We start from the raw sequence: 24,071 nt of genomic DNA on the forward strand, positions 1-24,071 counted from the left end.
CTAGGAAACCGGGCCTGCCCGGGACAAGCCCAGAACCGAACTGAACTCTCTAAGGCCCGGGTTTGGCGCGCTCAGTTTCTGCTCTTGGAAACGCCCGGCTGGAAAAGAGGGGCGGGGGGTGTCTCTGCAGACAAAGGGGTACATGTGCCCCTAGAGCCCCTCTTTCCCAGCCAAGAGCCCTTTCCAGGGCTCGCTACCCCTTAGATCCAAAGGCACCAACCCAGCCCGGGCCTGGGCGCGCGCTAGGGGCAGGGGATTGGCTCTCACTTCCCACGGAGGGACAGCGCGGGAGGGCGGGCGTCCATAGAGCGGAGCTCCGCGCCTCTGTGTGCGCGAGTGTGCACGTGTGTTTGCGTGTGTGTGTGTGTGTGTGTGTGTGTGTGTGTGTGTGTGTGTGTGCGCGCGTGTGCGTGTATGCGCGCGCGCGCGCTCGCGCATATGTGTGTGCGCGCGTGTGTGTCTGTGCGGCGCGCGGGCGGGCGCGTGTGTGCGCGTGCAGGAGCCACTGGGTGTGCGTTGCGTGTGTTATGGGTTTGATTTCAGAGCAGGTTGCACATTGGTCCTGGGTGGCTCGCAAGCTCAGGTCGTGCTTGGGCGTCCTCCTCCTAATCGTTTCTGAAGTAGCAGTTCCAGCAGCAGCGGCAGCGGCAAGCAGCGGCAGCCGCGGCATCAGCGGCAGCGGCGCCTCCGCAGCAAAGCCTGAACTGTGCAGAAGCAGCGAGCACCGTTTGGGGAGTCCGGGGGGCGGGTAAGAGGGAGGAGGGAGAAAGCCTGGCTAGGTCTTTGGGATTATTTTTTTTCCCTTTCTTTCCCTCTCTCTCTTTCTGGAGGGTGTGTGTTGCCCCCTCGAAGTGAAGGAATTTTGCTCCAAAGCGAGCTGGGACCGAAGACTCTAGGCTAAGTTCTCTCTCTATGTAGATGGTGTCAGGGAGCGAAGCTACTGACCGAGCTGCTGGTAAATGTTTTTCACTTCTTACTCTTTAATGCTTAAGGCTTTTTTCCCCTTGTTTTTTTTTTTTTTTTTTCTTTCTTTCTTTCTTCCCCGTTTCCTTTCTGTTGCTCTTCATTCTGCAATCGCTCCTGAATCGCTGCAGTTCTCTCTCCCTTGCCTTGCGTTTGTGCAGTTTGCAACTTGTTTCATGGTTTTCTGTGTATTTTTTTTTCTCCCTTCATCCTCAGATGAATGCTGGAACATTTAAATTCGGCACTTCGGGAGGTCATCATTAGTTGCATGAGTTTGGGGGCGGGGAGGGGAAAGATTGGTAGAGTCGGCTGTTATTTCCCTGCAGAAGGACTTGCCGCTTTTCTCTCTAATGTTCATCGCAATTATAGGGCTTCTTTTAGGATTCATTTTAACATTGCATTGATGTTTAAGGTTATCGGCTCTCCAGGATTACAAGGCGTTTTGACTCAGTTTTAACAGCGTGACCAATGTCAGTGATTCCAGACCTACTGCACGGTACACGCTGGCTAAAATGTTCAAAATTGCAGGAAGAATCCTTGGCATTCCGAAAGAGAATTTCTTTAAAAATGCTGTTTTGCATTACATTGCTGTAGATTTGCAGGAAGCAATAATAGACGCGGCTTTTCGTGTGGCTTGCAAAGATAATAAACAGATAAGTGGCTCGGTGCATCTCTACTGACTGAGCTATGGCTAAATTTACTTAATAATATATGTAAGGTTTTGAAGATGCAGGGAGGATGCTGGTATTGTTTTATTCAAAATTGTGAGATATACAGAGCTTGCTAACCTCAGACCAGCCCTTTCTCAGCTCTTACTTGAAGTGGCATCTTGTCAAATGGGGTGAGGGAGAATAGTTTCTGCTGTACACATGGAATGAAATTATTTAAGATAGCCAGCATAATGCATGCAAATTGACCCTTACTCTTTTCTTAAAAGAACAGAACTCACTCTGTCACCCTTGCTGCCAGGATCCAGGTTCAGCATTGCTTTTAATATCAACATTTAATAGTTCTTTGATGAGGTCAAATAATCTGAGTCCTTTAGAGGGTTTTGAGTACTTACGCTATTTCACTTGCCTTCCTTGTTCCTCCCCTTAAGTTTTCAGCTCCAGTTCAGTAGAGAAATTGAAGGGTCAATAAGTGAAGAAAAATCAGCCATTTAGAAGGCGGGGGGTGGGGGGGTGTTAGAGTTGTAAATTTTCTGCTAAGCCATGACGAAATGAACTGGTACACGGAAGCTGTACGGCAGAAAGGGGGACAGTGCTTGTGCCTTATCACCTCCAGATGCACAGGCTCTGAACTCAGGTGAGGAGATCCAGGTTAGGAACGCTCTGGAGCACATGGGTTTTGCACAGGGAGAATATTATTCTGTCACGAAGACTGCCTCTACTATATGGTAGTCACCTCCAGAGCAGCAGGATGCCTAGGTGTGAGAAGCTTGGTTTGCAGTGATACTGTTAAACTTTGCTTTGATGCAAACTTAACTGGTGGTGGGAGAGCTGCAGAAGGCAGTGTAGTGTATTCAGGAGTGAAGAAGGAAGCCAGCTGTAAATTAAGCCTACTCTTCAGGCTCTGTTTTATGTAAGGGAAAAATCTACCTTAAACCACCACGCAGATTCACCTATTCTGTTTCCCCTAGGGTTGACAAAAGCCATTCTCAAAATTCCTGAGATCTGAACCTTATTTCTGCCTTTGTATCCTTCTCATAAAAAAGAGGCATCTTATTTGGAAAGAGAGTGCTTCTTATGCAGGATTCTCTTGAGATAGCCATATTGCCATTTTAAAATATTTTTGTGGGCCCTTAAGTTTTATCACTTTGATTAAATTGGAGGAGATAAACACTCCACTTCCATTCATTTAGAATAGTTTCTGACTGGAGTATTTGCTTGTTAAGAATCATAAAGAAACAAAACTCCATTCACATAGTGAATCCCAGTCCTCTGACTGTAAGGTCTCCAAAGCAACCTACTATCCTCCTCCTGTGACCATCTCCAGGACAGTGTACCCCAAGCAGAGCAGCTACATTAGTAGTCCACAACACTTACAGGCATGGGCACTAAGATAACTGAGCAGCCTGAGGGCTTCTTTTGATGGGTCCATGGGGCAAAATATGCAATTGTTGCATATTCAAAGCACACTTTTTAGTGCAAACATCACAATTAGCATCCATTTCCACAGCTTCACTACCTGAGAAGACCAGGAGTATGTTTATTTAAGGGATACGATTCTTTCCTGCAGAGTTGGGTTTTTTTGTTTGTTTGTTTGTTTTGTTTTGTTTTGTTTTATCTTATTTTGGTTTGTTTCTTCACCCCAACCCTCGGTGTACTTCTAGTTTCCTGGCAACTTCTAAAGTGCTCAGATATTTTTGTGTTAAACTATTAAACACATCTATATTTTCAACTCAATGGCAAGCTATGCTACTATTCAATTAGCTGTACTTGCATTACTCTAACGTGATTCTCTGTGATAGCACTTCTGTGGCTTGTTGGCATCATTGATGGTTTTTATTATTATTATTATTATTATTATTATTATTATTTTATTATCATTAGGCTTGTTATTAACTCTTCACTAAGAGCCTTTAACTTCTGCGCCTGATGTTGATTTCAGGTTAACGTGTCAAAATAGTATCATCATCTTGATGCTAAATTAGAGAGTTCACTTTCAATTGGTCTGCTAGTGGCATTTCAGTATGTGCAAAAACACTTGCACTTCCTGGAGAAGGTAATTTTGTTTTTTTTTTTTTTTTTTTTTTTTGGCAAGAGGGCTGTGTAGAAAGACAGATGTCTGAGGCTGTAGGTTCACAGACCTTGACAGTCATGCCTGACTCTGTTGTTAGAGTTCCCGTTTGCATCTATATAGGAATGGAGATTTCTCTGCATGTCCAAAGTGTTGATTTTGCTAGACCCACAGAAGGTTTCTTAAAATTGATTGCCATTCTCTTTTGTTGGAGGAGTGAGAGGATCCTCCATGCACCTGTGTGCTTTAAAGGAGGACCTGCATTGCCCAGTCTCTTCAGTTTTTCCTTTTGCGCAGACTGATTTCAAGAAGTGATTTCTGCTGAAATAAAATCAAGGTCATTTCCAAGGGCTTTTTAAAAAAATCCACCCCACCCCCCATCTGAGGGCTGGCTAAAAGTTAAACTGATAGTGGGATTTGGAGAGGGAGGACTTACTGTCAAAGTCCTTATGGCTATGAACAAAGCATTTTTTTTTTTCCTTGTTACATTGCATGGAGCAACAGTTAGAGTCTTTGATCTGCTGCTGACTCTTGGTAAGCCTGATGTGTTCACCCTGTCCATTCCACACCCAAAAGAGGTGAAAGAGATTTTCAGTCAAAAGATAGCACCTAAATACTTGCACTTTTGAAAGATATTTTCAGTGAAAGATAGGTAGCAATATTTGATGAAATGAGATAAATTTTGTAATCAGGTAATACTGCATGTCATGTTTATTTACCCTACCAATAATTTTATATATATTTATATTTTGCTGAGAACAGAAGCATTTGATCTTTGTGTAGCAGCTTTGCCAAAGTAGCCTTTGGATTTCTGGCTTTTAGTTTGGTTTAGAAAAGAAATGGTTACATTGTTCAATAATGTGTACTACCAGTAACATGTAGTTTTTACTCTCTTGTTCTCCTCCATGCTAAGAAAGACAAAGCACTTGTTAATGTAGTTATTTTAGATACACTAAGAGTTGTCTTGCTGCTATTTCCAAAGGCTTCATAAGCTAAAGAAGCATACAGCTCTTCCATTAAAGTCTGTCTGTCCCTGCAGACTCCATTCAATATTTTGAATATACCCCATTGTGTTTCTGAACTTGAAGTAGTGCAGCTTTCAAAAATCAGTTCCTCCATAGAAAACCACAAAGAACTCTAAAAAATTGTTCACAAAATGAAGTCCCTTAAGGTTTCTTGTTTGTTAGTTTTTTTTTTTTTTTCCCCTGAAAGTCTTCTATTGGTCCATCTGCCCTCTGCCCTCTACATAGAATGACAATCCTTATAGGCAAAAGGAATTGATAGTGTGTGGGTAGTAGTTATGTGCTGGTTGGCTGGGCTGTGAGTGAAAAGAGAGCGGGTGTTTTAACCCTGTAAGTTTAATAAAGAGAATCCCAAACAAAACAATGCATGTGATATATGTTAAAGTAAAAATCTATTTTTCCTGGTAAATATTTCTTCCCAGGATGGACCAGTTGACAAAATCCCTCATATTATTATCAGTGTGTAGCCCCTGCTAGCATTTGCATGCATGATAATTGCTAAACAGTCAAGTCTGTCTTGAAGAAATACAGTGCTGTGTGTTTGAGAAGAGAGCCGGTTCCTCTGAGGTTGAGGTGCTCAGGTCCCAGGACTGGCCTGCAGTCTGGAAAGGACTTGCATCTGCAGATCTCCTGACTTGTGGACTGTGCCCCCTGCTACTCTGTCTTCTCTGAGGTAGCTCTGCCACGTATTTTGGAACATAAATTTGGGGAAGTTTTTCTGCTTGCTTGTTCTTTTCATTTCAGGAGAACCCAATGTAGATTTGAAAAAGTTTACAACAACTCAGCTTTCAGAAAGTATATTTTATTGCTTTAGTGAATATTTTCCTTTTGATATCTTATACTCTTAGGCTTGTTTTATAAATAAGACTAGACATTTTGTGTTACACATCTTAGTTAGTATGACCTTTGTATTTACAGAAAAGAGAAATTTGTACCCTGTCAAGTAATCATGTATTTAGGAACATGGTTCGGAAGAATAAGTCAGAAATTAATTTATTTATTTAGGTTTTTCAGTCTTTACTTATTAGAAAGTAAGGGTTAAAGCCAAAGAGTGTTAATCATATGAAAGCGATAAAGTTGAAACTCGGAGTGATGTATTGAATGTAAATCTTTATGGGGACATGATTAGTTTGATAGATGTCTATATTTAAATGGTGTTTTTATTATTGCTTACAGTTTAACTGATATCCAATGTTTTGATATCTCTCCTGCCTCAAGGAGATGAATAGAATATATGTAGAAATGTATACAATGAAATAGAGATCATGTGGGCAGAAATTAAGAATATCCTATAGTATAAAGTAATCATTTCAAAAAAATAGATGTACGGACTTCTTACTATATTTGAATAATTTCTTAAAGCTACATCAATTTTTCCTCTTAAAGGTTGAAAAGAAGTCAAACTCGGTTTTTAAATACTATTTCCAAGAAGGAAATAGTATTATAGAAGCTCTTTTTTATCTATGCTTATAGAAATCTGGATATCAATACAACCAAAGCATACTTATTGCCACAGACTCTTTGCAACTGGGTTTAAAATATTAACTATGATCATTTTTAAAGCATTGAAAATATTGGGGCATTTAGATATGTACCACACACTTTAGTAGAAATTCCTTAGAAGAAATACAGAAGAAAAAAAAAAGATAACAATACTAGAGTACATTTTAGTCTTTATCTTACTTTTTCCCTGCATGATCAGTATTGTGATCCCACAGACAAGCTAGGTACTATGCCTCTGGTGGTAGGAACAATCTGAAGTCAAAATGATATCCAAGAAATCAAATGGGAATAGAAATGAGTGCTTTCATTAGAAAGCAAGACAATGCTGTGTTCTTTGTGTAGGGTATATTGGAAAAGTTATTTAATTTCATTTCATTTTAGCATTTGCTTAGGCAGTAATTGTACACAGATATCTGTTCTCACTCTGTCTTCTAGTATGTCCAAGATGTTTCTATTCTTATAGCCTTGTCTGATGTGATAACTCGGAGGACTGGGGACCTCAGTAAAGATTTGGGATTATCAGCACTAGCTAAGTAGAGGTATTAGGAAAGGACAGTGTGAGTTGGGGGCAGCGGGTTCATGAGAGAAGAAATATGTTCTGTGATTGGTTACCCTTTTCTTATTAGTTGTCATTCCTCCAGTTTTAGTTTTATATTTTATTTCACTGAAACATCTTGAGAAAGCACAAACTGCTTCTCTCAACTTTAACCCTATGAATAACATAGTCAGTCATTCCAGAGACATCTCACAGTGCTTAGGGGTGTACAATTTGTGTAACCCTGCGTCTAATTTTTCTCTTTTCTAATCCTGTTTATATAGCCCTACATGCCATCAGAGCTAGTCAAATGAAACCAATTACTAAGAGGAAAAAAATCAAATTTATTTATTATATTTATTGGATGTGTCTGTTGCTTAATTATCCATTGGCAAATTTACATGTGGCTACAGAGAAGGCTGTGGACAAGTGTGGAAAAACGATCAATCATCAATCTCCCAGCTCCATGAGGCAGCCATGAAAATAAAAAAAAGGGGGCAGAATCAACCTGTCCTTTCTCCTTGGTCTTAGGGTGTGAATCTAAAAACTGAAAGAAAGATATCATTTGAAAATAAAGGTGTGTCTGTGTTGACATAGAAAAATTCAGAAAAACTGGAAGATAGGACTTTCCTTAGCAATCCATATGCTTATAAAGTCGAAAATAGTCTTGGAAACACATCGTGGGTTAGATGTTTAAAGTGGTCACTGGAAATCAGGATCAATTTTCTAACCAAGCAGATGACAGAGTCCATCCGGGAGGGATTATAAGTTGGGGGACAAAAGAGAAAGGGTAGTAGTGAGATGTGGGCTGAACAGTAAGAGTAATAAGGTAAACTCAGTTCTAGTTCTGGGACGGTAGAGGCAGAGAGAATAAGGGAATGCTAGACAATGGAGAATAAGAAGATGGTACGTGCAAAGTTCTACTGGATAACTTGTGAATGGCTCAAATAAGCCAATGCTAAGACAGCATTGCTACCCTTAACAGAGACTGCTATAGTTGGCCTTTGGTGGTACGGATATATGCAGGCAGGCAGGTTCTTCTCCTTCTCCTTCTCCTTCTCCTCCTTCTCCTTCTCCTTCTCCTCCTTCTCCTTCTCCTTCTCCTTCTCCTTCTCCTTCTCCTTCTCCTTCTCCTTCTCCTTCTCCTTCTCCTTCTCCTTCTCCTTCTCCTTCTCCTTCTCCTTCTCCTTCTCCTTCTCCTCCTCCTCCGCCTCCTCCTCCTTCGCCTCCTCCCACTCCTCCTCCTCCCCCTCCGCCTCCTCCTCTCCTCCTCTCCTCCTCCTCTCCTCCTCCTCTTCCTCCCCTCCTCCTCTTCCTCCCCTCCTCCTCCTCCTCCTCTTCTTCCTCCTCCTCCTCCTCCTCCTCCTCCTTCTTCTTCTCCTTCTTCTGTGTTTTCACTTAATATCCCCTCTGTAACCAGCCCTGGTTATCTGTTATTTTACCCTGTTACTCTAACAGAATGCAACCTGAGTGTCATTTCTTGTTTTATTTTCCAGCCACATGTCATCATAGTTTTGGAAACTTAATAAAGTGGACATTTCTTTTCAAAGCAGGCAGAGGCTGAACTGGTCACTGTTTCATGGGGATTTGACAAAACCAAATCAATAAGAGAAATATTTATATCCCTCATCCCCTGAAAGGACAGGTACATTGTCATGTCTGGGCCATTCTGACCTTCCAAGGTAGAAAGTGAATATAAACTTCAGGGAAGAAAACAATCTTTTGGAACTTACAACCTTTGAAAGCTTTCTTCTAGAACTCGCTGGACGAGGTGTAGTGTCAGAGGTACACTATGGATGTCATTTGGAGAAAACGCTGGCTAAATTGTGTTTTGTTGCTAATTTCCATTTGTTTTGGGGGAGATTCTATCAAAGAGGCTATTCCAGCATTGGAGATTAGGATTTTTTTTTTCCCTTTACATTTGGTCTGCAGAGGAATTAAAATGGCAACATGATTCTTGAATAATGAAAGAAAGGGTGGGTGATATGTGTCGTCTCAGTGAGAGGCATGTTAAAGATTAAGAACAACTCTATAGTTCTTCTAATCTTAATGTTAAACATTATCTTATAATACCTTCTATTGCAGAATAAACGTTGCTTGTAGCTGGATTCACTGCAGAAGCCAAATAGGGAATAGATATCGAGGCTGAACTCTCCCACAGCAGTGATTTCTCACTAAGCTATTCCCTAAGGCCAGTCTAGGTATATGAGGGGCACCGCTTCTTTTTATATGATTTGTGTATGTTCCCATAGATTGTGAAGTCTATTTCTGGGCAATTTTCAAGTTAAAATTGTGTTATGGCTACCCCGAAGGTTGTCATTTCTTGGTTTTTCTCTTGTCAGTCAATTCATAAGTGTTATTAAGCCCCCATGGGGTGTACACAGAATCACACACAGTTTAGGGTATATGTGTACGAGGATTACTGCTCTGTGGTTTAAAAGCTTAGAGTTTATAGGTAAAAGTATGTTATGTAGATGCATATCTATCTTTTTAAAATAAGATTTTTTAACTTGAGCTGTTCAGAGAAATTTGTCACCATGTTGCTACCTTTTTCTGATCTATTTATTTACCTATTCATCTTGGCGCCTGTGTACAGTGCACATTTTGCAGCCTTTCCTTGCAACTTCAAATGTATTTATTCTGTGAAAAGCATGGCTTTAGGCGAGGTCAGGAATCTAATGTGTCAGCTTTCTTTCTTTTTTTTTTTTTATTTCTGTATTAAAATAAAAAAATTCAGATATCTAGTAACAGGCATGTTTACCTAAAGGGTGAAGCCAGAAGGTGAGTACTAAACTGTGTGTCTCTGGCTACAGAGGTTAGGTTGTTCTTAACTTCTGAGTTTCAGAATAAGAAGATATTCCAGTGCTGAAGCTTTTCAGGATGCGTGCCTGTTGCCTGTGTGACTTGAACGAGCCAGTGAGTGGCTAAATCACCTTCTACCCCAAGCTACCCATTTACATTGTTTATAAGTGATACATTTCCTCTAAAAATTAAAAGGGAGATAAAAAAAAAGATAATTTTGATAATTCCAGGACCTGGAAAGAGGAGACAGTGTTAACTCATTCTTCACATCCCAAGGGTGAAAATTTGTCTCTTAAGGAATTCTTTCCTCACGGACTATGAAAGCACAGGGTTAATATGCCAAGTTCCGGGATTTCCTTTTCACATGTTCATGCTCGTAAATTTATCTCTTATCAGACATTTGTGGGAAGGGTAATATTCTTGAAAAGCATGAGGTGAATAGCTCAGAAAGTAGATGGTGAGGGAACAGTGCCTGGAGGCACTGACCCTTTCCACAGCCCCAGGTAATAGCTTCCTGGACTTTGGGCAGTCTGCTCTGACTTTTGATATCTCCTGTCAGCTTCTTGATTAATGCTCATTTCGACTGTGACTTTCAAGATGTTCATATCTCATTTCCAGCAAATAGTCTCTAAACCATCCAAATTTTTCTTCCATCGTCTGTTCCTTGTCTGTTTGAATTGGAGAAGCAACGAGTGAAAAAAAAAAAAAGTAGAGCCATTGGGAATATGCTCTTCCTTTAAACTACAGCACTTGGCTCGTTTCTTCTGGGTTGAGGAAGCCTGAGGATGTATGACATAGTTTACACATGGATGCTGTGGTTCTTCTGGATGCATGTCTTTTACATAGGAGACATTTCTTTTAATTCATAATTTTATAATGTCTTTATTTCCCCCACGATATTACATAATTAACTGAAACATTTTGAATTATTTTTTAACTCAGGACCAGACCATGCTCTTATTGTACAGTAAAGAGAGTAATCTTGGTTTAGTGAAGAGTTATAAGGGTGTTGAGAATCTCAGGAACTTTGGGTTAGAAAGGTAGCCAGGCTGTCTGCTTCTTCTGCTTCCGAGGCTGAGTTCAGGTTGCCTAGCAAAAAACCCTTCATGTCTCTCATACTCCTCTTGAACTCCCATTGGTGTTACAACTAGAAATGTAAAAGGTTTGCACCAATCATGGGCAAACAGAAAATCACTCTGCCCTTGCTTCTGGCTTCCTGGTTTTCTACTCAAAATTCTAGGACAGCACATTCTCATTTGATTGACGTTGGTCTGTCTTTATGTGATGCTCACATTTCTCCTACTAGAACTCTGAGACATAGTAGCTAACTCTTTTGTGTTCTGCTGCTCAGTGAGACAACAGCTGATGGTCTATAAGAGATAAACAGAATTGCTTCAATCTGAAAGAGGGGAGTCAATAAAACACATAAACAGAAAGTCTCCAATATTTTTTTATTATTCTTTATATCAAGCTATGGGATCTTAGGTGGTGTATAACAAGGACCTCAGCATGCACTTAAAAGGTCTATAGCCACATGAAAATCTTTTTTTTTTTTTTTTTTCTAAAAAGAATCAGAGGCTATTCCTGGTTATACAAGTATTAGGTTCAATGCTTTTGACTTTCAAATACACAAAAATCTATAAAATGTAACTATACTAAATAAACTATTATACTAAATAAACTAAATATACTAAATAAACTAAAATAAACTATTTTCTCATCGCCAAAAGCCTATTAAAATACCATTCACTTAAACTCTGTTTACCCCAGAATTAATTGTAATTTACTTACAATTAAACCATCTTTGATTTTTTATTAATATTTGAAGTTCACAAACAGATAGATAGAAGGTAGACATCATTCAGAGCACAGAGGATTTATCTGGATGCTCTAATAATGGTCAGTAAACAAATTAGCAATATGTTTTCCGGGTGAAATATCAGAAGAAATTCACAAATCGACTTGTCAACTTGGAACAAGAGTAATTGTAGGATTTGAAAGGGATAAAACTACACTTCTTTTTATTCATATTTTCAGATTCTCTGAGGTTTAAAGCACTGTGCCTCTTACTAAATTATTAGTAAACCCGGTGAGCTACAGGGCCCACACAAGTAATCCATATCACAGATAGAACTTTTGCATCTGAAGGCTCAGCCTTTAATTCTTCAATTCTGAATTAATATATTTATCCTTCCATCACTGTCTCCTAAGGATTTTGAGAATTAATTAGAAACAAAATCACTTTCAGTCCTTGGATGTTACACTCTGCTGAAAAAATATGAGACACTGAAGTGTTATTAATAAAGACAAAGGTTCATCCAATAAAATAATCTGACTGGCTGAATTCTCACATGGTTGGTATTTTCTAATATAAATTACTGTAGGATTAGATAGTTAAATATTGAATATTGTCTCATTTAATGCAGTTCTATGAAATATTAATGATAATGATGATTTTCCAGTTTGGGGAATATGGAGATAGCTTTTTACTGACGAATAGCTCTGGCCAGTAACATAATACATTTCACAGAATGATAATGAAGATATTTAAATGAAGATGGAAGAGGAAGTAAGTGACCAGGAAACTGATGGATTCCATATAAGACAAAGGTCACAAAAATTTGTTAGTGTTAAGTAGCTCTCTCTCTCTCTCTCTCTCTCTCTCTCTCTCTCTCTCTCTCTCTCTCTCTCTTTTCTCTCGCTATTCCTGTGCTACTATTTTGACCACTGTGGATAGCTTTGAGAGTTTCTTAAACAAAAATAAAGAGAACAGATCTACTCTATTAGGCCCTTGCACAGGAGTGCTGTTGATGTTGTTCAGCTGGCATGAGGTGTAAAAGTCTGAAAATTGGATTGGGCTTTGAAGGAAGGGACGCTGTGTAGAGTGTGACAGCCGAAATGGAATTGTGCATGAAGTTAAAATAAAGCAAAGAGGGGAAAGCGATGGGGGAAGGAAAGAGAGAAGGAGCTGTTGATCTAATGGCCCAGGTGGAGCTCCATAGACAGGCCTGGAATTAAAACACATAAAGCCAATACTTTGCAACTTCATTTTCAAATTTTCTGTTTAGATATTCTCAATTCTGTGAACTAATTTTTCAGATTAGAGAACTCAAAAACTCATGAGAAATAGGGTAAGTTACTATTTTTGCAACATTTTGTCATGAGCAGAGAATGAAACCATTTACCATTGCATCAAATTGCTCTAAATAGAATATTTGTGTTGTTGGGGATTTTTTTTTTTTTGGTGCCCCCTCCCCTTCCAGGAAAAACTTTAGTGTTTGGCGAGATGATTTTATTTAAAATTGCAGTTATCCTTGTTTCATACCTAGTAATTTAACAGTTGAAAAGCTCGGGTTTTGTTCTTTGTAGATAATGTATGTGGGGTGATTGAAAGCATTCGCAAAACGTGTTTTGGGGTTGTATTCTTTTAGCACAAACTTACTCCTTGATAAAGGAGCTGGCTATAATTTTCAGAAATCACTGTTTCTTTTTCTTTAGTTGTTGAGTAATTGCTCTTTGTATACACTGTGGAAATGTTCATATAGACCAGGGACAAAGCCTAGCAGATGCACTTGCAATTATCTGGAATTTAAGTAAATTTTGCATCTGATACACACAAAGCAAATGCTTTGTCCAAGCAGGCTCAGATACTGCCATGTGGATTGCAGTGAACACAATGAGGAGATTTTTAATGGAAAACAAATGGAACTATTAGTAAGTCTTTTTTTTTACTTGAAAAGGCACCAGCTTTAGGCAAAGCCTCCAACTCATTCATATTCATAGTTGGATCTACTCTAAATATGACCTTTAAAACTGAAAAAAAAAACCTCTTAAATCTTTAAAATAAAATGTGTACATATGTATATGATATATATCATATATATGTGGTATTTATTATCAAAGCATCATCAGAGATTGCTTTGTGAAGAACTGGTGAAATAAATATTTGTTCTGTATTTTAATATTATATTTTGATGATTTAGGGGAACATTGAAATATTATGACTTTAAAACTGTAGAAGGGGAGTTCATATTCTAAATAAATCATGCCATAGATAAAAGATAATTACAATGTTACTTTAACAACCTCAATTTACAAGGCAAACATAAGAAAAAATGTATAATAGGTCCAAATTCTACTTCTTATTGTAAACAAAAGCGAGCTAGCCAGAGGAACAGTTTTGTGCAAAATCCTCACTTCCCAATTTTGTTTGAGATTAATCCTTCTGCTGTGTAGTTTGTGTTGTTGTCTGACTTACATAAGTGAGATCTTTGAAGGTTTAATCTTTTTCTCTGTGTTTATTCTTAGAAAACAGTGAATGCAAAAAACCTACTGGATTCTCTTAAATACTTTAGGTCTTAAGGGGAGTTTCAGCGACTTTTACTTTCCACGAGAAGGTTATTGATAATTGATCCCAAAGACTTTTTTATTTCTTTGTCAGAGATGCGCCATGTGTTTCTAGCTTTCAAATGAGGAGCCTTTCAAATTCACCTCACCCCTCCCTGGCCAGTGGCCTCTCTGGCTCTTCCTTGCTTCTTCAGCACTGTAAGAGACCTTGAAATCAGATGAAGATGCTCTCTAATTTTTGTGAGGATCCATAGCCTCCAGAGGTTCTGAGGCTTGAGTCATTGTTTGAAAAGAAAAAAAAAAAAAAATGAGAGGAAATTTTGAAAGAGAGGGAGAGCCTGACAGAAATATTTTAGACTCCAAATTAGAACAAGACAGATGTGCCATGCCTAGAATACCATAGCTCTGCAAACATGCCCCCACCTGAGGCACTCTCCAAAGAAAATACAAAATGGTTTTATCTAAATACTTTTCACTAAATTTTCAAAGTGACGGAACTTCCTCATCTGTAGCTTACAGCATAATTTGGTATAGTGTATATATTTCCCTAGTGTCACTCATGGCCCCCTATGCCTCTTCCCCCCATCCCCACCCCCACTCCAACATCTAGTTCACTATCTACCACAGGCTATCTTTGGATTTGGAGAAGAACCAGGTACTTTCCCTGGTATTTAAGAAACTTGCTATTTTGAAATTCCCTTAGAGAGCTGTGGGCATTTTTATTTCAGTGTCTCCAAGCATCGCTTTTCTTTTCCTGAAGGAGAAACTGCTTACATAATCCCCAGGAGCAGACCCTTGGGACTTGCTAAGCTATTTGATGGATGTTCTGCAGGAAGAGAAATGCAGGAGCTCCTGTGTCCTGTGTGGCCTCCCACGGGGGTCTCAATTGGAGATATTTACACAATAGCAGATTCTCAGAAGGATAAATATATACAAGTCCCTCTTTCCAATTGAGAGGAACCAGTAGGAAACAGCACCTACAAAGACAAGAGCCCACTAATAGCTCAGCCCCACAGAGCTTCTTGAAGGAACAGCTCCAGAGCCAGACCCCAACTGTCAGTAGAGCCTGCCAGGGAGACAGATGCTGCAGTTGGAAGACACTATTCTTCAGTTAGATATTTTGTTCTTGGAGATGGCCAACCATGACTCATGGGGGAAACCGGAAAGAGACTGAGAGTGGGGAGAAAGGAAGAGTAAATTAATCTTTCTATTAAGCCCTCTTTTGGATTTAGCCATGGTTGTAAATGTCAAGCTAGGGAACTTGGCCCAAACCACAGAGTTGTGAAGATAGGTACAAAGCTTCGAGCTTATGCCATGTGATAGCAGCATCACATTTAACCTGCTGAGAAAATGATTGACAGATTTTCCCAAGGGTATCTGTGTAAAATAAGTAAGCAGGGATTTCCCAATGATCCAGGCTTAGGAGGCATGCTTCTAAGGACAAAAGGGGCAAGAGTCATCTCTCTGTGATGATAGTGTGTTCTCTCTACTCTTTCTATGCCTCTGTGAGTATATGTGTAACACTTGTATGTCAAAGATGACTTCTGTTTCCTCTGTTTACTTGCCTGTCTCCTGTACACATACATGCATGTGTGCATATATGTGTAAGAGAAACGTACATGTATCATACTTTCATGCCATGTCACCAGAAGCAAGGGTTTTCTGCTGTACCCTGTAATATCAGTTTCCTGCTGCATTTGTTTTCATTCACTTCCACATCTAAATCTGCAGCTACATTAATTAGATAAAAGTTGATGAGATAAAAGCAGAATATCTGATGTTGGAGAGGTAGTGAAATAGAATTTTTGTAACTTGTATCTGTTGCCAGATTGTAGGCTTCCTTAAAATCTTAAGGAAAAGGATAATAGTATGAGCCATTCCTTGGCTTTATTTTTTCTTAAAAACAAGAGGCTCTTGTTCTTTTGAAAATAAATAAGTTGTGACACAGTTTCCTGATTCCTGCTGTTGAGGGAAAGGGGACTGAGAACTTTAAGCTGTTTCCAAACTGAGTTACTTTATAAACCTCCTTTGTAGATCTCAGGCCTGGAATAAGATATGTCTGAGTACCTGCCGGCAGTTCCTATGCCAAACTCTTGACGTGACATTTTTCTGATAGAGTTCCAGAAGTGGTCCTTTTAGATCTGCATGTCTCCATAAGTTGACATGGCAGCTAGCCAAAAGGTGTGTGTTTGTGGAGAAAACAGGCGTCTATTCTCCCTGCACACACACACACACACACACACACACACACACACAATGAGTGATTTGGAGGGTACTCCAGCCACTGGGAACCACAGCTGTGGAGCCAATTTAGAAAGAGTAATTCACAATTGGCTTGTGGATGAGCTGGCTTGCCTCCTTGAGCCACTGTGCCTCTCTGCCCAGTATAGAACTGTTTGAGACGAAGCTCTCCACTCTAAAGTCTGCGTGTCTTTCACTGTGTCTCATGCCAAGTCAAGTGCTAAGAGAGACTGTCTGTCAATTTGTAGCAGCACCCTGAAGGACTTGAATCTTGAAACCTTTGGTTATATTGATCCTGCAGCAAAGGTGCTTGCATTTATTCTGAGGCTTATCAAAATAATGATGCTCCTTGGTTTAAAAGTCATTTAACTGCTTCAGACACTTGCTTGTGAATGGGCAAATAAGACAGATGATTCTCATTCGACTACCAGTGGTTCAGTTCCTTTGTCTTACACAGACTCAGTATGTTTTGGGAAAATTTATGTTGAGTGAACTCAATTAGATGTTCTTTTCATTTGAGGACATAGAAAAGTTTGCCTTCTCTCTCTCTCTCTCTCTCTCTCTCTCTCTCTCTCTCTCTCTCTCGTCTTGCTCTCTCTGTGACAAACACCACATATATCTATGTATAATATATATGTGTGTATGCAAAAATAAATATGTGTCTATGTGTAGTGGGGAGGTGTATGATGCGTGGCTGATTTAAATTGGTGTTCTTGGTTTCATGATACGTACCGTAAGTTTATAGTTGCATTCTCTATTTCACAAATGAGGAAATCACTTTCCCTCTGACGTGGGAAGTTGTAATCAAAAGAATAGCCTTTGGATTGGATTTTGAACATTCCATTCTTTGTCCTACTTTGCAGTTTCAAAGATGTCTTAGGAAATAGAGTCACATCAATTACGATTAGTTTAGTGTTGGAGTTGGCATCTCAATGTTTTATATTTTGGTTTAGCAGAAAGGTCACCCTGTGGGCCAGAACTGACCTCGTACCTATTTTTATATGACTACGAATAATTTTTTAGAGAATAGTTTCAAATGGTTGAAAATAATCAAAATAATATTTCATGACACTTGACGATTGTGTTAAAAACATTCTTTGTCTACAAATAAAGTATGATTATATTACATCCATGCTCATTCAATTATTATTTTACTAGGACATTAGGGATGTCTATGAGTTGGGAAAATAAAATGTTATTTGGGCCTTGACAGAAAAGTTTTACTATCATTCACCAAATGTATGACTCGCGGTGGTTCAAAGACAACGTGACAAACCCTATCCTCCTCATTCTGTGTTTTAAGATGCTATTGTGTCTGACCTGCCTTTTGGTGGTAAAGTTGATGGGGGTGGGTGGGTGGGTATATAAAGCAAAGCAAGATTGTTTACTTGGGTGAAATATTGCTGCTCCTAAACTTGGTTCTTTTATAGAACAGATGTTATCCTCTGAGTCAGGAAGGAGACAGATACAAAAAAAAGATGGCTTTGGTTGTGATTTGAACTTTCCATTACTTCTTTGATATGTGAATACAAGTTGAGCTAGCTTCCTCTACCCTTCTGAAAATATGCATATACAAATAGTTACTTGTGAATTCTTTGTCATTCATTCTGAGTTTCCAAGGTATATATTGGCAATTTTTAGTCTCCATTCATAAGTCATTCATTGCCAGTCTTCTGCTCCCATATTCAGGGTACGAATTTCCCAGAGGAAAAAGCTTGACTTATAGTTGATCCAGAAGCAAGCATGGGATACTGTGGAGTATTAGTACATGCCTGTGACTGGAGAAAATGAAAGTATGTCCTACAATTGCGTTTAGTACTGAGATGCAGAGATGACCAAAATCCCTTCCATATGAGTACATAACAGGTACCAACAAGGACCATTGTTATGTGTTGGGCAAACATTTTATGAATTGTATAAGTACTCTCTTCTGTAGTTCTTAGCAGGGGTCTGTACTGGCTTTCTATTATGGCAAGAAATTCACGAGACAATCTACTTAAAAACACAATAAATTCAATTTAGCTCATGGCTGGGGATGGTCATTACTTGATTATTCATCCCATTGCCTCTAGGCTTGTACTTGAACATCAGGCAGGAGTATAATCTTGAGGAAGCTCTCATTTTATAGCTAGAACTAAAAGCTAAACAGAAAAGGATGCCAGAGTCTTAGTACTCTCTTTGAGGTCATTGCCCCCAGTAAATAGAACCTTCCATCAGGGGCTGGTCTTCACCTTATGTGAGCTTGACGGACACCTATCTAAACAATTGCAAAGTACAAGGAAGTTATTTCTTGACTTCATACTTTATAAGAGGTAAAATAATGGAAATATATTTTATACTATTTATCTGGAAATTTAAGTGATCAAATAGAGAATAGATTCCAGGAATGTGTCAATAAAATCTTCTATTGATCACTGTTTCATGGGTCCCACAGAAACATATACAGTGTAATTTATATATACAACATACTACTTATAAGGAATGAGTGGGTACCAATTATTATTAATTAAAATGTAAAAAAAAATGGATCCCAAAGCTATACTATATATCATATGCAAATGAGCAAAGACCAAGGAACACCAATGGATCTGTGAAAATAAAAATGTCTCCATTTATCATTCTTGATGTTTCTGTGGTCAACCATCTCATTGCTATTACTTTTAAGCCTATCCACTATAGTTGGATGTATGTGATTTAGGAAGCTTTAGACCCATAGGTAAAAGCAAAAGAGGAGAAAATGAGGAAGAATATAAGGTCAGTGGGTAAGAGCACCAGAATCAAATTATCTATTTAGTCATTGATTTGTTCAACAAATATTGAATGAGAGAAGTTCAATGGGAAGAAGGTGTCCACTGACCAGATCATGACATCCCTGTTGTCCACGAGAAGGAATTTTTAAATTTAAATTTGTCCTCATAGAAAAAAAAATTACTGAAAGAATTTAGACTAACACTGTGACAATGTTTTTCTTTTAAAAAGCAAATAACCTTCCTTTAAGTCTAAATTATAGTACTTTGAACATGACTTTAAAATCACATCTATCACACTTCTACCTACTATAATCAATGTGTAGGAAATTTGGAAAAAGAAGTTTGATGAAATGGTACAGTGAGATGTAACTGGAGCAATGCTGTCTTTGCCCAGATCTACAAGACCAGGTACCTGGTTTTCCAACAGTGGTAAAGAAAAAAGATAGACATAAGAGCTGAACGTCTGTCATACATGTTTATATTATTATCCAAATTCTTAAATTCATTCATTTATTAGAAGCAAATAAACAAATTAGAAAACTAACGAAATATCACACAGATTAGAATAATATTAAGAAGTCAATGATATGAAAGCAGCCTGGGAAATCTGTTCAAAAGTAGAATCATCTATTTTGAAGAATCCATGTCAAAACTTTGGAGATGAAATGTCTCTATAATTTGCTGCTTTGTTTCAAAGTAAAAGGAGAATTAAGGAGATGAGATTACAGAGAAGACAGGTTTGGCCATGTTGAAAGTGCTTAATGACACATGAAATATTCATCATGCTGATATGTTATATGCACTATACTGAAAAATGTTGTATGTGTTTCTCCATGTGTGTGTGTGTGTTAGTAGTTTCCTTAACTTTACATTAAAAATACATATTACATTGAGAATGTAGAATAAGTTATCTAGCATATAAGAGATAATGGACTCATGGATTTCCAGAGGAGAAATGGTGAACGTGAAAGGGAAAAGGTTAGCAATCTTGGGTTGTATATGAGGTCTATTTATAAGATCCTATTATTTTATTACAGTTGTTTGTTTCATGTATGTGTGTGTATGCCTATGTGTATGTGCATGCATAGCATGGTACTCATACAGAGGTCAGAGAAAAGCATTTAGATGTTACTTCCCTTCTTCCAGTATGTGAGTACAGTAATCAAACTTATACACTCAACATTGGTTTCAAGTGTCTTCACCCACTTACCAGTCTTACCAGTTCCATGAGAGACAATTGTTAAGTAAATGCCATAGCTCTTGCTGTACACTGGATAGAAAAAAAAATGAAAACTGAGTAGAAAGCAAGGGTGACATTGAGGGTTGTGGCTTTATCATTAATCATAAGTCGTGATTCCATTACCCAAGACGAAATATATGTGGGAGGGCAAAGTCAGAACCACATTTACAAGTTTAGAGCATCTGCTGCAGGCAGATTATCTGAGGCAGGATTATAGAAGATGTGCAGTGGGGATAGAGATTCTGCAGTACAAGACCTCTGTGCATATGGAGAGATAGTGAACCTGTTGATGTAAGTTTTGAAAGCTAGAACAGTGAGGGAGATTGGGAATAGCATGACTTTCAGGGGGAAGGAAGCAGGAAGGAAAAGAAGCAATGCAAAAAGGTTGTATGGAGCTTGTGGTAGATGACAGAAAGGGCAAAGCAAGTGGGACAGGATGAAAACCCAGTTGTGAGTGTGGAGCTTAAAGGGGAGATGTGTATACGTCCCTATATGGAGTGTGGACAGAACTGTCAACTGAAATTATAAAATGATAAAGAGCAGGGTTGGAGGTGGAAGACTGCTTGGAAAGATGGGGGAAGTTTGGAGAGAGTGGGGGAGGTCATAATGGGGCAGAAAAGAGTTTCAGTAAAGCAGGGCATCACACTGGTTTATACTCTGCACATGTCCATATATGATTTGGCCATCAGGACACAGTTGCATTTTAGCAAGATCCATTCTTCGGAAGGTGCAGCCTGATTGGAGTAATTCATTCCAAACATGGTAAGAAAGAGGCTCCAGCATTTGAGTAAGGACCATCTGTGCATTAGGCAGGTTATAAAGAAAAATATTTTACCAAATATATACTCCTTTTATTTATTAGGACTCTCCCTCTCATACAATTAATGCTCAGAAATTCTGTTTCTATTTGATCTTTCCATTCTATTATTTGCCAGAAGCTTTATCTTATAAATCACACGTTAGAATTTGAAGAACTCTGTGTCTAAACTCCTATCATGCAAAACTCATCCCCAACTTTGACATTTTTTCCCTGTGTGTTTGTTGCTGGAAGGAAAAACTTGACAAGACTGTAAAAGGTAAAGTATTCTACGTGAAGAAAATAATAGATGTTTGGATCTCAATACACTCTCGCTCTTTGAGGATATCAAAATTGTTCTGATCTGACGTTTTAGCAAGGAATGAAGCAATAAAGGGAAGTAAACATACCCGAGAAACTCTAAAGCAGTGCTTTTTTCACACAATGTTATCCCAGGAGCTTGTGCAGGGCTTAATTTGAATAACTAAATGGTAGCATGTGTGATGACCCATCAGATAAGTGCTTTTTTGATCTACTAGCTCTATTCATAGATATCTGCTTCCAAAATTTGATTAGGTAATTTGAAAGAATTTCGGAATTCATTGGCATGAAACTTCTCTGGGCACCAGACTTTTTTGAAGGCAGGCAGGTCACTGTGAGTTTTTGATTATTTGTGTATTATTTTTATTTATTTATGTATCTATTTATCTATTTATTTATTATTTTTGATTGCTTTTTTTGTAATGTGTCCTTAAAAATCTCCCATAATTTCTGTTTTTCCTGGTACTTAGTAATAATTTGTACATTTAGCCAGTAAGTTGCCTTATTTGTGAGCTTATTAAGTTTTGACAGATTGGGTTTTTGTTCTGTAGAAATTTAGAGATAACAAAATAAGCTATTGTAAAAGAAACCTCCATATTCTTCACAAGTGTAGAAATAGCATAATTCTACCCACCCCTAATTTGATGAGAGACTCTTAAACCTTAATGCTATAACTGTACATTTTTAATGGGAATTTTTTGACTTCCTTTTGTTTGTGGGTGAGCCTTGATAAAATTTACTAATGTTGAATAAAGAAAAAAGAAATTATGTCTTAATGCTAAATACTGTAGGTTACTCTTCTTTCTTAGCTCTGATGGAGAAAAAGTATCACTGTCAAAACATTCATCTATCATGTTCTTGATCTTATTATACCAATACTGATCTTTTCGCTTGATTTTTTTGTGCACCAGGAAGGTCAAGCCTATGCTCCTGAACGTGGTTTGGTGTCAAGCATCTGCCACTAGACTCCATTGTGACCAAGAGCATTGCCAAGGACTTACCCAAATAATTTTTTGTTTAAATTGACAAAAACCAGGTTAATAGTTCTTTATTTTATACAGTCTCTGGCCAAAAGAATTAATCAAATTTTAGGCCTTTCTGAGGCTAGCTGCACAATACTTCCTGTCACATCTGATTGTGGATGGTGCTTTCTATGTTACCATAAAAACAGTCCATTGGATCAAAGAAATAATATCATCACATCTGCTGTGATGAATGTTTCAAGCCAAAAGCACATAGAACGAGCTTGCTGATAGCTGGACATCAATTGTCCTTTTCATACTCTGTATTTTCTGTAGACAAATCTCTCCAGAGTCTCCAAAGGTTGATTTTCCGTTGCTTTCTCCTGCTCTTGCCTTTATGTATTCAGTGAGTCACTTACAGAAAGAGTTACTTGGTTGAGTTGATTTAATTCATATCATATAAAAATTCCTTTTGCACTTATATCAAATTGATTCTATTATTCACAATAATACTCTACCCTTCTTGTAACAGTAAAATGACAAGGGATATTTTTGGACAGTCTCTAGTTCATGTGAAAAAAGAACTAGTCAAAATGGTCTTTTTCAGAAAAATATCACTAGAGAAACGTAGCCATTTCAGAACTCTAAATCACTTAGGAGAACACTTAGTATAAAAAAGAAGTTTGGGTCTGAAAAAGTGAAGAAATCTGAACAAAAAAAATCTATAAAACTTACACTTATACAAATAAAACAAATCATGTGGTATTATATACATTGTTCTTTTTTTATTATTTTGAAGTAGAAAATTGACACTATATTGTAAAATCTTATTCTGAACAAATATAGAGATGTTGATGAGTTCTGGCATCTGAAGTAAGACATTCAAAGCACTCAAAATCTGTTAGTTATCAGTAATATAAATGTCTTAAAATGTCAGATAGTAATGGCTTTCCTGTGTACTTAGAGGCCATATAAATGATGCCCCCCCCCCCTCATTTTATGTCCCTGGACATAAAATATAGTTCAATACAATGGATATATATATAAAATTCTTTCTGTTTGGTGACCCCTTCCACCCACAATAAATCCTCTTGGATTCATATGAAAATCTGCTTTAAAGTTAATTTCATGAAGATTTCTCTCATTTTGTAGTCTTGCTGAATTATTGTTAACCTAAAAGAAAAATACCTGAAAAACTCCACTCTTCAAAACGTACCATTTATTTCATCTTTTGTTTAAATTGGTTTACTTTAAACCATGCAAGTGATACCAAGTCCTTCAAGTTGCTAATAAATTAAACAGACGTGATAAAATCTCGCTGTGAATTAATATAGGACACAGCAGAATTGCTGCTTAATAATCCAGGTGTCTTCACCCAAGAACACTTATTAAGATACCTATCACCTCATTAAAACGTCCCTACCAATAAAAACCTCTTCTTGAGTGTTCTTTCCCTTTCAAACTATAATTTGAATAATTGGGGGAAGGGTATTTCCATTATGCAAATGATTCCTGGTACTCCAGTCAGAGTTGCTTAATTGTCAGTGAAGAGGTCAGTTTGTATTTCCTCATTAATATTTGAAGTTTTTGTAGAAACCACTTCATAGCACAAGTGACAAGCTTCTATCTTGTAGCATTAGCTTAATTTGTTGTGACCTGGAGATCAGGCTTGCTTGCAACTCTTTGGTGTTTGTGTCGGTGACAATCACCACTTACCACTTACCACCCATTGGTAGAGTGGAAATTTAAATTCTGTATCTTAAAATTGGAAGAGCCATCTGAAGGTGTTTGTAACTTCAGGGAAAGACAGTTGATAAATCTGAATATGTCTGGAATTTCTGGAAACAGAC

At 38.1% G+C, this 24,071-nt stretch overlaps 1 protein-coding gene across 7 annotated transcripts in view; it reads left to right on the plus strand.

Moving 5' to 3' along the window:
• Positions 1-522: 522 nt before the first annotated feature.
• The window catches only part of Tenm2 (teneurin transmembrane protein 2), a 1,226,193-nt gene continuing 1,202,644 nt past the window's right edge, over positions 523-24,071 (plus strand). For 4 of the 7 annotated variants that reach the window (XM_034506844.2, XM_076937036.1, XM_034506845.2 and 1 more), the window contains exon 1: positions 524-955. The gene's annotated coding sequence lies outside the window, so the exon portion shown is untranslated. Of the gene's footprint in view, positions 956-24,071 lie in introns of all 7 variants that reach the window. The other 3 variants (XM_034506847.2, XM_076937038.1, XM_076937039.1) reach the window with 2 other exon arrangements.

The sequence above is a fragment of the Arvicanthis niloticus genome, chromosome 6, assembly GCF_011762505.2.
Source record: "Arvicanthis niloticus isolate mArvNil1 chromosome 6, mArvNil1.pat.X, whole genome shotgun sequence".
NCBI lineage: Eukaryota > Metazoa > Chordata > Mammalia > Rodentia > Muridae > Arvicanthis > Arvicanthis niloticus.